Below are 13,703 nucleotides of genomic sequence, written 5' to 3'. Positions count from 1 at the left end.
CAAAGCGTTTCGTGAAAGACGTTTTTTGTGTAAATATGTAATGTGTAATACATGTGAAAAAAGGCATTATATTATACTTTTCTATAAAGAACTAGCTGACCCGGCAAACTTCGTCCCGCCCAAAATTTGTTTTTTGTTATCAATACCTTCAAACATTAACGTTTTCTTACTATGAGCAAGTTCATAGGTCCAATCGCAGAACTGTTCATTGATTGATCTTCTAATCGACCCTGTGAATTTACCTTTTACTAAAAAATTCCTAGTACTTCTACCAAAACTCATTATTATAATATCAGATTATTTTCAGACACGATTCTCGTTCAAGATTTTTCAACCACTTGCAAATAACATGTTTCTCCTTTACATGGAATAAATGTCTTTTTACTGAAAATATGATAGAATAAAGACATCCGAATCGAAATCGAATAATTCCGTCCTCGAGTTCTGCTCTTATCAACACATTCGGCGATACTTTTTTATTGGTATAGATAGAAGAAGATATAGGAGTGCGTTTCATCACATTAAAATCCATTTCCAGTTTCGAACAAAGATCACTTTCGCTAGCGCAAACATGGACTAACAGCACTTGTCACTATGTAATTGTAGAACATATGGGAATTTAATTTAAGAGTTAAGAGTTTCCCGAAATTTTTCAAGTTGTCATGTTTGGTTGGAATATTTTTGGTTGAAATATGTGTAATATTTTTATGGGACCCCCTCTCCATTCCAGAGGAGGGAGGGGTGTCATACCATCATAGAAACATTTCTCATACCCAAAAACCCTCACATCCCAAATTGTGCTTGATTAGTTCTCGAGTTATGCAGAAGTTTGTGTTTATGTGCCCCCTTTAATTTGTGTTTCATTTGTATGGCAGAAAAAAAATTGTTTTTTTTTTGGCCTTTGGGCATTTTTAATTTTTTTTTAATTTAGAGACCCATTACTGCTCTAATATTTTTTAAATTTTGTTTTTCATATGTCTAAATTTTGTCGGTATATTTAGAGCATTGCGCTGTACAATTGTTTTTCTCGTATCTTAAAATATGTGAGAGTATCTTTACATTGGATTTAGATGGTTTACCAAATTCATAAGAGTCAGCAGTACGATAGAGCTCTGTTAGAAAAAAATAAAGTCCTTATGGAAAGATCATTCGGATTAATGAGAAGAACACTTACAAAATCCGAATTGTTTTAATTTTTTTTTCAATTGAAAACCATGAATACAATAAAATAATCGATTTCAAGAAAATAAAAATAATAATGCAGATGATGAAGAAAATATTATTTGTGACTTGCATTGCTCTTAAAAATTCAGGAAAAATTACGCCAAATGTAGAAAAGAAAGAAACATACGAACGCATTTAAATAAAAATTAGAGCAGAAGTGGGTCTCAAAGTTAAATTTTTTTTCAAAAATTTCGAAATACCAGAAAATATATGAAATTATTTTGTACTGCGCATTTAATTTTTTTATTATTAAATTTTATGATAAAAAAATAGTTTGAAGTTATTTATCGATACACCTTAGTAGGATGTACTTTCAGTATTTTTTCATATTTTTGTCTCAAAGCTATTGATAATGGCGTGAAAAAAAACGAAAAGGTGCATTTTTCACCATAGATCCTATGGTGTATCATATATGGACTCAAATATGTGGTACTACTGCCAAAATGTTTTATTTAGTACCCTATACAATATTTTCCATACAGCTAGTGATTTGGTTTGGGGGACTTTTTACTCCCGTACCCAGCCAGACTCTTTGGAAGGATAAAAAAAAATTTTTTTGTACCGCGCAACACTGAAAAAAATCTGAAAAAAATCATAAATATCTAGAAAAGCCGTAGGAACACATTTAAATAAGAATTAGAGTAGTACTGAATCTCTAAATCCCAAAATTTTCAAAATTTTAATATTTTTTTTAGTACCAAAATTTTTGATGATATTTTTTTTGATAATTTTTCTTGATACACCGTAGTAAGAAGCACATTCAGTATTTTTTTCAAATTTTTATCTCGAAGCTTTTGAGGATGACGTGAAATAAACGAAAAAGTACATTCTTCACTATAGATTCAATGTTTAACCACATAGGGGTCCAAATAAACCGTCAAAATTTCTTATTTAATATCCTATACAGTATTTGTCATATAGCTGGTGATTTGGTTTGGGGGCACTTTTTACTCCCTTACCCGGCCAGACCCTTTGTTGTTTCATTTCAATTTCGCTGCTACAAAATTGATGTGGCGAAGCTGACTTAGTTTATCAAGAGAACGCTGATGGACGGTGTCACCAAAAGTCTGTTTGTGCAAACAAAGAACACTAGTGCGTCATCTTCGTTTAAGCTTCCCCCTAAGGCCGAAAAAGGATCCACCGGAATCCAAAAAATCAAAACTTTGAGCGTTTTGAGGCACCCCTAAATCTCGTCCGATTGAGCTGAAATTTTTCACAGATCATTTTTTAGGCCAATAAATGAAATGTACGTGGTCAGTTTTTGAAATTTGACATGAACATTTTCGTTGTCACCATAGCGCATGTGAGACAATGCAAAAGCCATTGTGATTTCCACCAATGGAAAAGGTTTAGAAGGTCGAGGCTTTCACATATGGCTATTGCCTCTAAACTATATCGAGGGAAGCAAAACAATTTTTAAAAAATAATCATTCATGTTATATTTACAAATTATAGGTACTTTTGGAAAAGGATTGTACATATAAATGTACAATTTCACCTACCTGAAAATCCTTCAATTTTTCGATGCTGTAATTTTTTTTTTTTGAGCGTTCATCTTTTTTGAAAGAAATATGTAATAGGAAACACTACTTTGAATTTGCTTTTCAATCTATGAACAACATGTTTTTACTCTCAACGAATTAGCCCCTAACCAGACACGTTCAGGCTTAAAAACCCAAACGATTTTCTTTCTCGATCAATTCCGAGGTCGAATCGTGTGTACAGTGAAACACTAATTTGGCACTGCCAAAAACACTTCCTGCAACAGCGTAGAGCTGCGATAGGCTAATGGACGCAATAGTGGAATACAGACCGAAGGCGGGATCGGTTAGAAACGACGAAGGTCAAAGACACGCCTATACACGTGTAACATGGATTAGTCTAATTCACGAATGACTTGCAGAGATGGTTTAATGAATTATTCCTTCATTCGCTTTATTATCACTGTTCTCGGAACTATATATTTTTTCTGAAACATTTTTACAGATATTCAGTATCTACAAACTTTAGTTTGAGTGCGCTGCGAAGTTTTCGGTTTTTGTCTATTACAAAATTCACACAAATCACAGTCAAAGTACATACAGCCAAACGAGGTGCTGTTTATTTTCGAAGAGCAAAGAAAATATTTTTGATTTTCTAATAACACGAGGAAAATTGTTTTCATTTTTTCTGTTCATTTGTGTACAATACATCGAAAGCCAGATTAATCCTTTGAGTTTTCTAAAAAAAATTCAGTCGAACATCATTAAAGCATATGGCCACTGATGTCTGATACCTGGAGCTGTTTCAATAGCACTTCAATATTTTTTCCATAGGATGAAATCCCCGAATAAAACCGTACCAAATCGTACCAACTTCAAACACACTTCAGCAGAGACCACACTAGATAAAAAAAGAACCGAGAGATGCTGAACGAAAATAACATCAAAGGAGAATAGAGTCAAGTCATAGTCAAACAACAAAAGTGGATAATTTTGTGTTCGTGCCAATGATGCTGATGATGAAGAGCGCATGAATGGTACTTGCGAGGGAACGCCGCGCCAGAATACATTACCCACATTGGTTTAACTAATTATAACAGCGAATGTGTTGCATGCATGTCTCCCCCGCTGAGAGGATCCCAGAACTAATCAAGGTTACCAGATAAACTACAAGATAAGGGTGAGTGGTAAACTGAGGCGGAATATGTGTCGTTCTTTCGTATATTTGCGTATGACAAGAAATATATTTTGTCACCACACAATTAACAACGAAGTTTACCAGAACGAATGTCTGCAAAAACAATTCCTGTCTTCCATCAAAAGCCACATCGAAAATCCATTGTTTTGGCCCTTTCTGGCATCATGTCACTATTATAAATCCGTGATGGAGTGGTATGGAAATAATATGATCAATTTTGTACCTAAACTTGCCAGTCCTTCCGATTATCCTGAGTTACGCCTAATCGAAAGACATTAGTCTCTGATGAAGACAGTTTGCATTAAGAATTTTAAATTTAAATTTAAATTTATTTTAAATTTATATTTATTTTAGACTGACTGACTTGGAGAGCATGAACTTTTCTTCTATAAGATTAGTGGTCCCTGCTTGTTAAATGTATCTATTAAAAATGATCCTGTGAAGATGGAGATTGATAGTGGTTCTCTGTATCGGTGATGAGTGCAGATTTGTTTGTTTCAAAATTCAACATTCCCTTGGTGAAAAGTTAAAAACAATTAGTTATAATTTACGGTTCCAGGTTAAAGGTTTCTGGGAAAGTTGAAGTTATTGTTGAATATAAAGGTAACAAATTGAAATTGATAATTTTGGTTATTGACTGTGATTACCAGTTCGTTCCTTTGCTGGGTAGACCATGGTTGGATGACATTTTTTGGTGATTCAATACCCATAAATTATATTACAGAAAAACAAAATAACGCACTAATTTCTGAAATAAAATTAAAAGTTTTTGACGTTTTTGTCAAGAATTTTTCTACTCAAATAAATCATTTTGAAGCCGATTTGATTATGAAAAGAGACATTACAAATTTTAAAAAGGCAAATGACGTTCCCTATCTTTCAGGGGAGAAGGTTTTAAATTGTTTAGATAAACTAGGGAAAGTTAACGTTATAATTCCTATTCAAACTAGTGAGTGGACATCACCTGTGGTTGTATTTGCCAAGAAAAACAATATTAAAAGATAATTAATTGACTGCAAAGTTTCTATCAATAAGGTAATTATAGTGAATGCCTATCCATTGCCAGTTACTCAGGATCTTTTTGCTAGATTAGCTGGAAGTAGCGCTTTTTGTGCGTTGGATTTAGATGGAGCGTACACACACCTATCAATGTCTGAACGGTCACGAAAATTTATGGTGTTTAACGCAATTAAAGAATATTTCACATATAATAGACTGCTACAGGGTGCTTCCTCTAGTCCAACTATCTTCCAGCAAGTTGTGTTGTGTATGACATTGAAAATCTTGTTACTGCTTGTGATGTTTGTGCAAGTATGGTAATTGTTCCAATACTCAAAAAGTTTTTGCTAGAGCCTGGTATGCTGATTTTAAGCTTAGAGAAGCAGAGTAATCCTTTTTTATTAAATCATAGAAACAATAACATAGCATCAGAAGGGTAGTTTCCCTTCTGAAAGAATATTTAGCTATACACGAAATATGTTGATCGATTTGATCAACCCAGAGAAGAATTATAAGCAAATGCTGGTACCACATTCGCAGGATGATGCTTCTAAATCTAATAACAGATTTCTGGAGATATCGTGGGGTACAAGTATAACATTCTGCAGTTACGTGAAAAATGTTTTAAAGCATCATTTTTAAAACGATTCTCTAAAAAGTTATTACAGATCACGGTTGGAAAAGAGACGACGACTACCGTTCGTTCAATCCAGGTCAGAGTCGTTAGGGATACACAAAGAACATCGGGTCAGCCCAGGCCATTGTTGAGATTGGCAGAAACTGGTCGGCCAATACACGGCCAATACATACCACATCTCGGTTAACTGTGGAGGAGAGAAATGATGTTCGGCAAACGCCGGTTCGAAACGAGAATCAATCAACAGTGAATGGAAGCATAAAGAAAAAGTATCAACCTGAATCGGTAGTGCTAACTGGCCTATCAAGGCGTTTGAAGAGAGTGAAGAAGCCAAGAATAGAAAAGAAAGTGAATATGAATATTTTTGAATTATTGTTCTTATTTCTGGATTTTTGTAAGGGGGAAGAGCTATTGTATATTGAATTACAATTTAGATTAGTTAAATTTTAGAGTGTATTCGAACATCTTTCGAATGAGTATATAGTATAGACACTTTAGATAACTTCAATTATTCGTGTATTCAGCATTCGGCGGGATAAACATACTGCTGTCAAAGTAGTTGTTGAAATAAAGTTCTTTCCGACTTCGACTTCCAAACAAGTCACACGTCTTTTTATTATACTCCGAAAGATTTGATTATGTATCTTTTAAGAAGTTTCCCTCGGTGATCCGGAACACATTAGGCCCCTAGGGACCGACACTGGGCTCAACGTGTTAATGTTCATTATGTTCATACCATGGGAGAATAGGGTTATTTATAAGTTTCGCTCTGCATTGCAGGAAGGAGGGGAAGATGAAGGGAACATCTCCACAGATCTTAATTGAGGCTAATACCTTTCCAGTACCCAATCAGCACAACGATATACTTGTTGCTCAAAGGTAGTGGACGAATTTTCAACCCAAAAAAAACTGGAAGTGGGTTATATCTATGGTATAACCGCAAGGGTGACGTAGGACTCTCGTTGATATAGAGATCATTTGTATGAAGTTGAATCTGAATTCATTCTGAATGAATGAATATTTGGAGAACATCGAAAACGAGAGCGTTACGTTGGAGGCACAAGGTTTTATGTATCCAATATTGGATACGGAAATATCCTACTGATGGGGAAGAATAATCTTCAGAAGCTATCCTGTTGATTGCGATTGATTGAAAAACCACAAAACCAAATGTATTTGGTCACAGTGTTACATGGATAGAAAACATTCAATTAAACTCTTTCACATGAATATATTTTGAAAATTCCCAGAGGAACTGGCTGATTATTTTCCAGCAATGATTAGATCTTTTCGGAACTTTCTCGATGCTGAATGGCATCCTAACGGAAAGAGTTCTGCGCGTGTATGTGTCGATCCTTCGCCGTCCACCTCCTCCAGCACGTTAGGCAACGATGTTGTCTTGTCGATGTCCTCACGAAAAATGAATGTGTCTCACCACCAGAATATCGCTTAAGTATGCTTTTTGTGTGTGATTGAATCGAGAGAAGGTGTGGTTTACGATGGCAATTTGGAAGGCAAACTAGAGGGGAATGAACTCTCTGAGCTCGGAACTTTCGGCGACTGAGCAATAATCGATTGCGGGCGCATACAATATTGGATACGGAAATATCCTACTGATGGGGAAGAATAATCTTCTGAAGCTATCCTGTTAATTGCGATTGATTGAAAAACCACAAAACCAAATGTATTTGGTCACAGTGTTACATGGATAGAAACATTCAATTAAACTCTTTCACATGAATATATTTTGAAAATTCCCAAAGGAACAGATTATTTTCAGTAACGATTAGATATTTCCACATTTTCCTCGATACTGGAAGCCCACCAGTGGTTAATGCCAACTCGATAACCACCTGTTAATAGCATTTGATTGAAACATATTTGGTCACAGTGTTACATGGATAGAAAACATTCAATTAAACTCTTTCACATGAATATATTTTGAAAATTCCCAAAGGAACTGGCAGATTATTTTAAGTAACGATTAGATATTTCCACATTTTCCTCGATACTGGAAGCCCACCAGTGGTTAATGCCAACTCGATAACCACCTGTTAATAGCACTTGATTGAAACATATTTGGTCACAGTGTAACATGGATAGAAAACATTCAATTAAACTCTTTCACATGAATATATTTTGAAAATTCCCAGAGGAACTGGCAGATTATTTTCAGTAACGATTAGATATTTCCACATTTTCCTCGATACTGGAAGCCCACCAGTGGTTAATGCCAACTCGATAACCACCTGTTAATAGCCGCGCGTGTATGTGTGTGTAGCGATGTCTTCCCAGGGAACCGTTTGTGGCATCACTCTCCTCCTGATAGATTCCCTTCTGGCCTAGGGTGCACAAACAGGCTCTTGGTGACACCGTTCATCCACGCTTTCATGATAAACGAAGAGCTTCACCGCAACAGCGACAACATGCTCCAATCGCTGTTCAATTAGAACTGAGTGGATTTCCGAGCGCCGCTCGCTTATATACCGATTGGTGATTTCAATAGCCTGTTTTGAAAGCAATTTTAAGACTATTGAAACAAGTTTTTGGATCAAAAAGTAACAAGTATATAACGCGTAGACATTTTATCTTTCGAATGAAGTGTTTATCATACCATTTCGTTCAGTTGTTCAGGAGCTATTAACGCTCAAAATCTCGGTCTCCGGCGTAACGCTTTCGTTTTCGAAACTTTGATTTTACACCCCGGTATAGAAATGAAAGACGTAGTCCTACGTCAAAATGCTTTAGACAGTGGCGGGATTCGAGCCCCCCAACCTTCGAATCGGAAAACCGACGAGCTTTTCATCTACGCTATTGCCAGTTTATGCCAGCGCTATCGTCACAGGCGAGAGGCGTATAGACAAAGACAATTTGAACCCGTGCCGCAGAAGATACAATCAGACTTAGTGATAAAACTAAAAATGTAAGAATTAGGTAATTATTTAAAATGAACTAAAAAATAAATGATTGTTTTCGAAAAAATACGCAGCAGAGAAGTTTTTTCCTCGGCCATTGCAGGCCGAACATGGATATTGTGTATTCATTAAATGAAATAAATTTGATTTGCAAGCTCTCAAATTGCTTTATTGGACAATTGGTCGGTATTCAGTCAGACCGGACTAAGTAACAAAATAAGAAAAAATGAGTTATTAGTAGAAAAACAAATCCCAACCTATATTCTACTTTTGGGGGTCTTCGTAGCCACTTGGTTACGCGTTCGCTTCCTAAGCGATCGATCGTAAGTTCAAACTCAGGGCCCTCAATTGACCATCTTTGTGTTATTATAGAATAACTACGTCCACGCAACCATCATCAGCGATGGAGATCGATCCACGGTCGAAATAAGATCGATTCATCCATACAACTGCTCTGCTCTGCAAGAACGATTAGATATTTCCACATTTTCCTCGATACTGGAAGCCCACCAGTGGTTAATGCCAACTCGATAACCACCTGTTAATAGCACTTGATTGAAACATATTTGGTCACAGTGTAACATGGATAGAAAACATTCAATTAAACTCTTTCACATGAATATATTTTGAAAATTCCCAGAGGAACTGGCAGATTATTTTCAGTAACGATTAGATATTTCCACATTTTCCTCGATACTGGAAGCCCACCAGTGGTTAATGCCAACTCGATAACCACCTGTTAATAGCCGCGCGTGTATGTGTGTGTAGCGATGTCTTCCCAGGGAACCGTTTGTGGCATCACTCTCCTCCTGATAGATTCCCTTCTGGCCTAGGGTGCACAAACAGGCTCTTGGTGACACCGTTCATCCACGCTTTCATGATAAACGAAGAGCTTCACCGCAACAGCGACAACATGCTCCAATCGCTGTTCAATTAGAACTGAGTGGATTTCCGAGCGCCGCTCGCTTATATACCGATTGGTGATTTCAATAGCCTGTTTTGAAAGCAATTTTAAGACTATTGAAACAAGTTTTTGGATCAAAAAGTAACAAGTATATAACGCGTAGACATTTTATCTTTCGAATGAAGTGTTTATCATACCATTTCGTTCAGTTGTTCAGGAGCTATTAACGCTCAAAATCTCGGTCTCCGGCGTAACGCTTTCGTTTTCGAAACTTTGATTTTACACCCCGGTATAGAAATGAAAGACGTAGTCCTACGTCAAAATGCTTTAGACAGTGGCGGGATTCGAGCCCCCCAACCTTCGAATCGGAAAATCGACGAGCTTTTCATCTACGCTATTGCCAGTTTATGCCAGCGCTATCGTCACAGGCGAGAGGCGTATAGACAAAGACAATTTGAACCCGTGCCGCAGAAGATACAATCAGACTTAGTGATAAAACTAAAAATGTAAGAATTAGGTAATTATTTAAAATGAACTAAAAAATAAATGATTGTTTTCGAAAAAATACGCAGCAGAGAAGTTTTTTCCTCGGCCATTGCAGGCCGAACATGGATATTGTGTATTCATTAAATGAAATAAATTTGATTTGCAAGCTCTCAAATTGCTTTATTGGACAATTGGTCGGTATTCAGTCAGACCGGACTAAGTAACAAAATAAGAAAAAATGAGTTATTAGTAGAAAAACAAATCCCAACCTATATTCTACTTTTGGGGGTCTTCGTAGCCACTTGGTTACGCGTTCGCTTCCTAAGCGATCGATCGTAAGTTCAAACTCAGGGCCCTCAATTGACCATCTTTGTGTTATTATAGAATAACTACGTCCACGCAACCATCATCAGCGATGGAGATCGATCCACGGTCGAAATAAGATCGATTCATCCATACAACTGCTCTGCTCTGCAAGAAACATCGGGCTGCTGTTCTATAAATAACCCAACAATGATCAATATCAACTGTCTCCCCTGTCCGGTCTGCTGAACAATGGAAGAACAGATAGAATACCCTTACGCCTAAATGGCTACTACAGTGTAATTTACCATAATGTAATGGAACAGACAACCTAACGCCTAAATGGCTACTACTACTACTGTGTAATTTACAATTTATAGAAACATAAACATATGTACATGTACACGATCAAAACCCGGCTCTGTTACAGATAAAATGCTTATGAGCCTAATAAATAAATAAATGGGATAAAAAAATATATTCTACTTTTATCAGATCACACTTATGTTACTAACAGCCAGGCTTATGGCATACATTTATATTGACTGATCAGCGAAAACTGATAATAGTATGCAGTCAGAACGGATCAAGTTCTTACGACCATAGTCACTAGATAGAAGCCACATTTTCATGCCAACCAAGAAATGGAAGGAATGTCAGATGAAATATTGGATTTCTTCGCATCAGAAGATTCTTCTCTTCGTCCTTCAATAAACACGGTAAATTAACTCATATTGAAACACAATGTATATGCAATTCATAGTTATTTAAAAGTTGATCGAATATATTATATCTTGTTCAGACAGAGTGGACCAAGTGTCAGAGAGTAAAAAATCGTAATTACTAAACTTTTCATGGTCGATTCCAAAGTTTAAAGCCTCTCAAAAACGAAGAAGTGGAGTGAAGAAGATTCCAAATTTAACCGAGCTTTTTCAAGTGCTCTTCTTCAAAATCACGCTAACCCGTTTGTCGTTGGAACGTACGAGGCCTGTTCAAAAAGTATCGCGACTTATCGCGAATATGAAAGAATTATATGATTTCATAATCAAATTGTTCAGTCAGAGTGGACCGAGTACACATAGCCATAGTCATAAAACCCTCTTGATTGACCTTGGAGTTTTTTTTTTTTGTAATAATACCATTACATGACCTTGCTAAAGAGTAACTTAGAACTGTAGAAAAACGATTGGGAGAATTATTGGAAGCTACTAAAACTACACAGCTTCACACTTTGAGTTCGATTTACTCGAAATCATAATTATGTATCGTAATCTGGTCTGACTGAACACAGACCAATTCATATCTTGAACCTTATTACTTGAATTATATTATTGGTCATGTTCATCCCGGGTTTCTGTGTTATATAATCAACATCCGAAATGCGGGCTTTCAACTTCCTGATGTCCTCGATTTTCATTACGTTGATCGAAACTTTTTCATCTGGTTATGCAGGATTGGAAGGGACTCTCAATTGACCTGGTTCCGATTTCAGAAGCCCAAAAGTACTGCTGTTGGCGTAACGTATGAGATATTTTTCCACCGCCGTGTCCTTGAAGTCTTTCGGGTGAGAAAACTGATTGAACTGTGAAAGAACTTGAAGTGGATTTTTTCGCCATTGGGGTTTTACGGCAACTGCTTTCCAACGAAATAGTTGTTTTCTCGCGTAGTTTCTCGTAGTTTTCTCGACGATGGTGTAGTGGGATACTTTTACGAGAAACGACGTTGTCTAACAAGGTCAATTACAGTTCTAAGCTTGAGGTTTCCGGGATATATTTGCCTCTCAAATCGATAGAGTAATACCTTAATTTCTCACATATTCTCATCTCAACCTCAACTAACCGCAATTGATGTCTGCAATCAAAATATCGATCAACAATGTCGGACTGATCCATTCCTGCATATTTATCGTCGGATTATTTCCGTCACTTCCGAGGGTCAATCACCGTCGTCTGTGAGAAGACTCCACCCAGACCCAGACCCATCAGACTCAACTACACATGGACCGAGGCGCACACAGCATTACTTCTCTTCCAATGGAAGACGTGGAAAGAGGAATTTCTCGTCTCAATGCTTACCGAGGTGTTCGGGCTGATCAATTACTCAAAAAAAAATCCGAAACAAATGGCTTTGCGGCACCGCTGGTCCCAAATGTATCGTTGATCGTTTAGTAATTCATGCTGAGAATCTCGACGAGAGAAAGAAACGAGCAATGGTATCATGTTCGTGTAAGTAACAACAAATAAGCGGTCGCCATCTCGTGGCCGCGTGTGTTGGTGCGACTTAACTCGACCCACACACTTGCGCAACCGCATCCAATGGCTCCTCGAGTCGGTGTGCGCGAGTATACCGAAATGATCGATTGCCACAGAGAGCGCGATCATATTGTTTACTGAAATATGACTTGACGACAACGTTTTCGGTCTTGTCAAATTACCGTGCTGAGAAATTTGAATAAGTGTTACCACTTCATGTACGAAAAGCGCAAAAAAAACTGCTACCCGTGTCGCGCTAGATCGTTTCTCACGTACGCAAAAGCGATCGCATATTGCAAATACCAAGTCGATACCAATACACAAGAAAAAAAAGTTCAACAAAATGTACTAACCGTGTGGGAAATATTTTCCAGTAGTTTTGTATCAATTGGGTGGTGATTTATGTAGCACTTCTAAAACGACGATCAAGTCGAGTCCTGTGTCGGAAAGTTAATTGAACTGTATATCACTGTCTTGTTAATAGCTTTATTTACTAACAGTCAATAACTTTAACTCAATATTTCCAGATTGGAGCAGCGTAATTGTTATTCCTCTGAAGCTCGACACTGTATTGTAGTTGATCTGATCAACGTCTATAATCTCATATCGCACTGATTCGCACCAACACAGACACTTGAGATGATAGTTTTGGATGATCTGTTGTTATTATTCTCTAAACAGACGGAATTGTTTATTCAACTGATTAAAAATAACGATCATTTTGCTCTCTCAACTGCTCTCGTTTTTCGTTTGCGCTAACCCCAGGATAGACACTGATAACTTAAGCTTTTGGTACACTGCTATTTGCCTCGCCAAGTTTAAACACTTTTATCATCGTTTTCCTCAGCACATCACACACATGGCTTCTTTCTTTCTCCGCTCACTTTTGGGTCTGCCTCACACACTCCTCCACACGATTTGTTCTTACAGCAAATGTAATCGCAGTTTTGTGGAGAATGAACATCAACAGGATTAGTACACACCACAAACACCCAAAACGACCACTTCCGGATAAGGGATGGCTCCTCAAAACGCGTTCGCCTCGTATCGAGCTTCGATCTAGACTAACCAACCAGTTCAACATGCGGGCCACAAGAGGCTGGTTTACTCTCACCGCATGATCGCACCCGTGGCAGTAATGGTGAGTTCCTTTCGCTCCATCCCCCGCATACACACAAAGTGGCCGCGGACGCGCAACAAGTGGTGAGTGAGCATTTCGGTGCGACGGATGTCTGTTCTTGGCGCACACCACGGGTCACCCACCGGCAATGTTTTGATTTTGTTGCATTTTTGCTTCTCCACGC

General features: G+C 37.5%; 1 protein-coding gene across 5 annotated transcripts in view; it reads right to left on the bottom strand.

The window, feature by feature from the left end:
* LOC129764731 (receptor-type guanylate cyclase Gyc76C-like) overlaps positions 1-13,450 on the bottom strand; it is a 238,153-nt gene extending 224,703 nt beyond the window's left edge. For all 5 annotated transcript variants that reach the window (XR_008741205.1, XM_055764150.1, XM_055764152.1 and 2 more), the window contains exon 1: positions 12,753-13,450. The gene's annotated coding sequence lies outside the window, so the exon portion shown is untranslated. The remainder of the gene's footprint in view (positions 1-12,752) is intronic.
* Positions 13,451-13,703: the final 253 nt, after the last annotated feature.

Source organism: Toxorhynchites rutilus, chromosome 2 (assembly GCF_029784135.1).
Source record: "Toxorhynchites rutilus septentrionalis strain SRP chromosome 2, ASM2978413v1, whole genome shotgun sequence".
NCBI lineage: Eukaryota > Metazoa > Arthropoda > Insecta > Diptera > Culicidae > Toxorhynchites > Toxorhynchites rutilus.
Note: the sequence above shows the minus strand (reverse complement) of the source record. Positions and strands in the feature narration are given on the sequence as shown.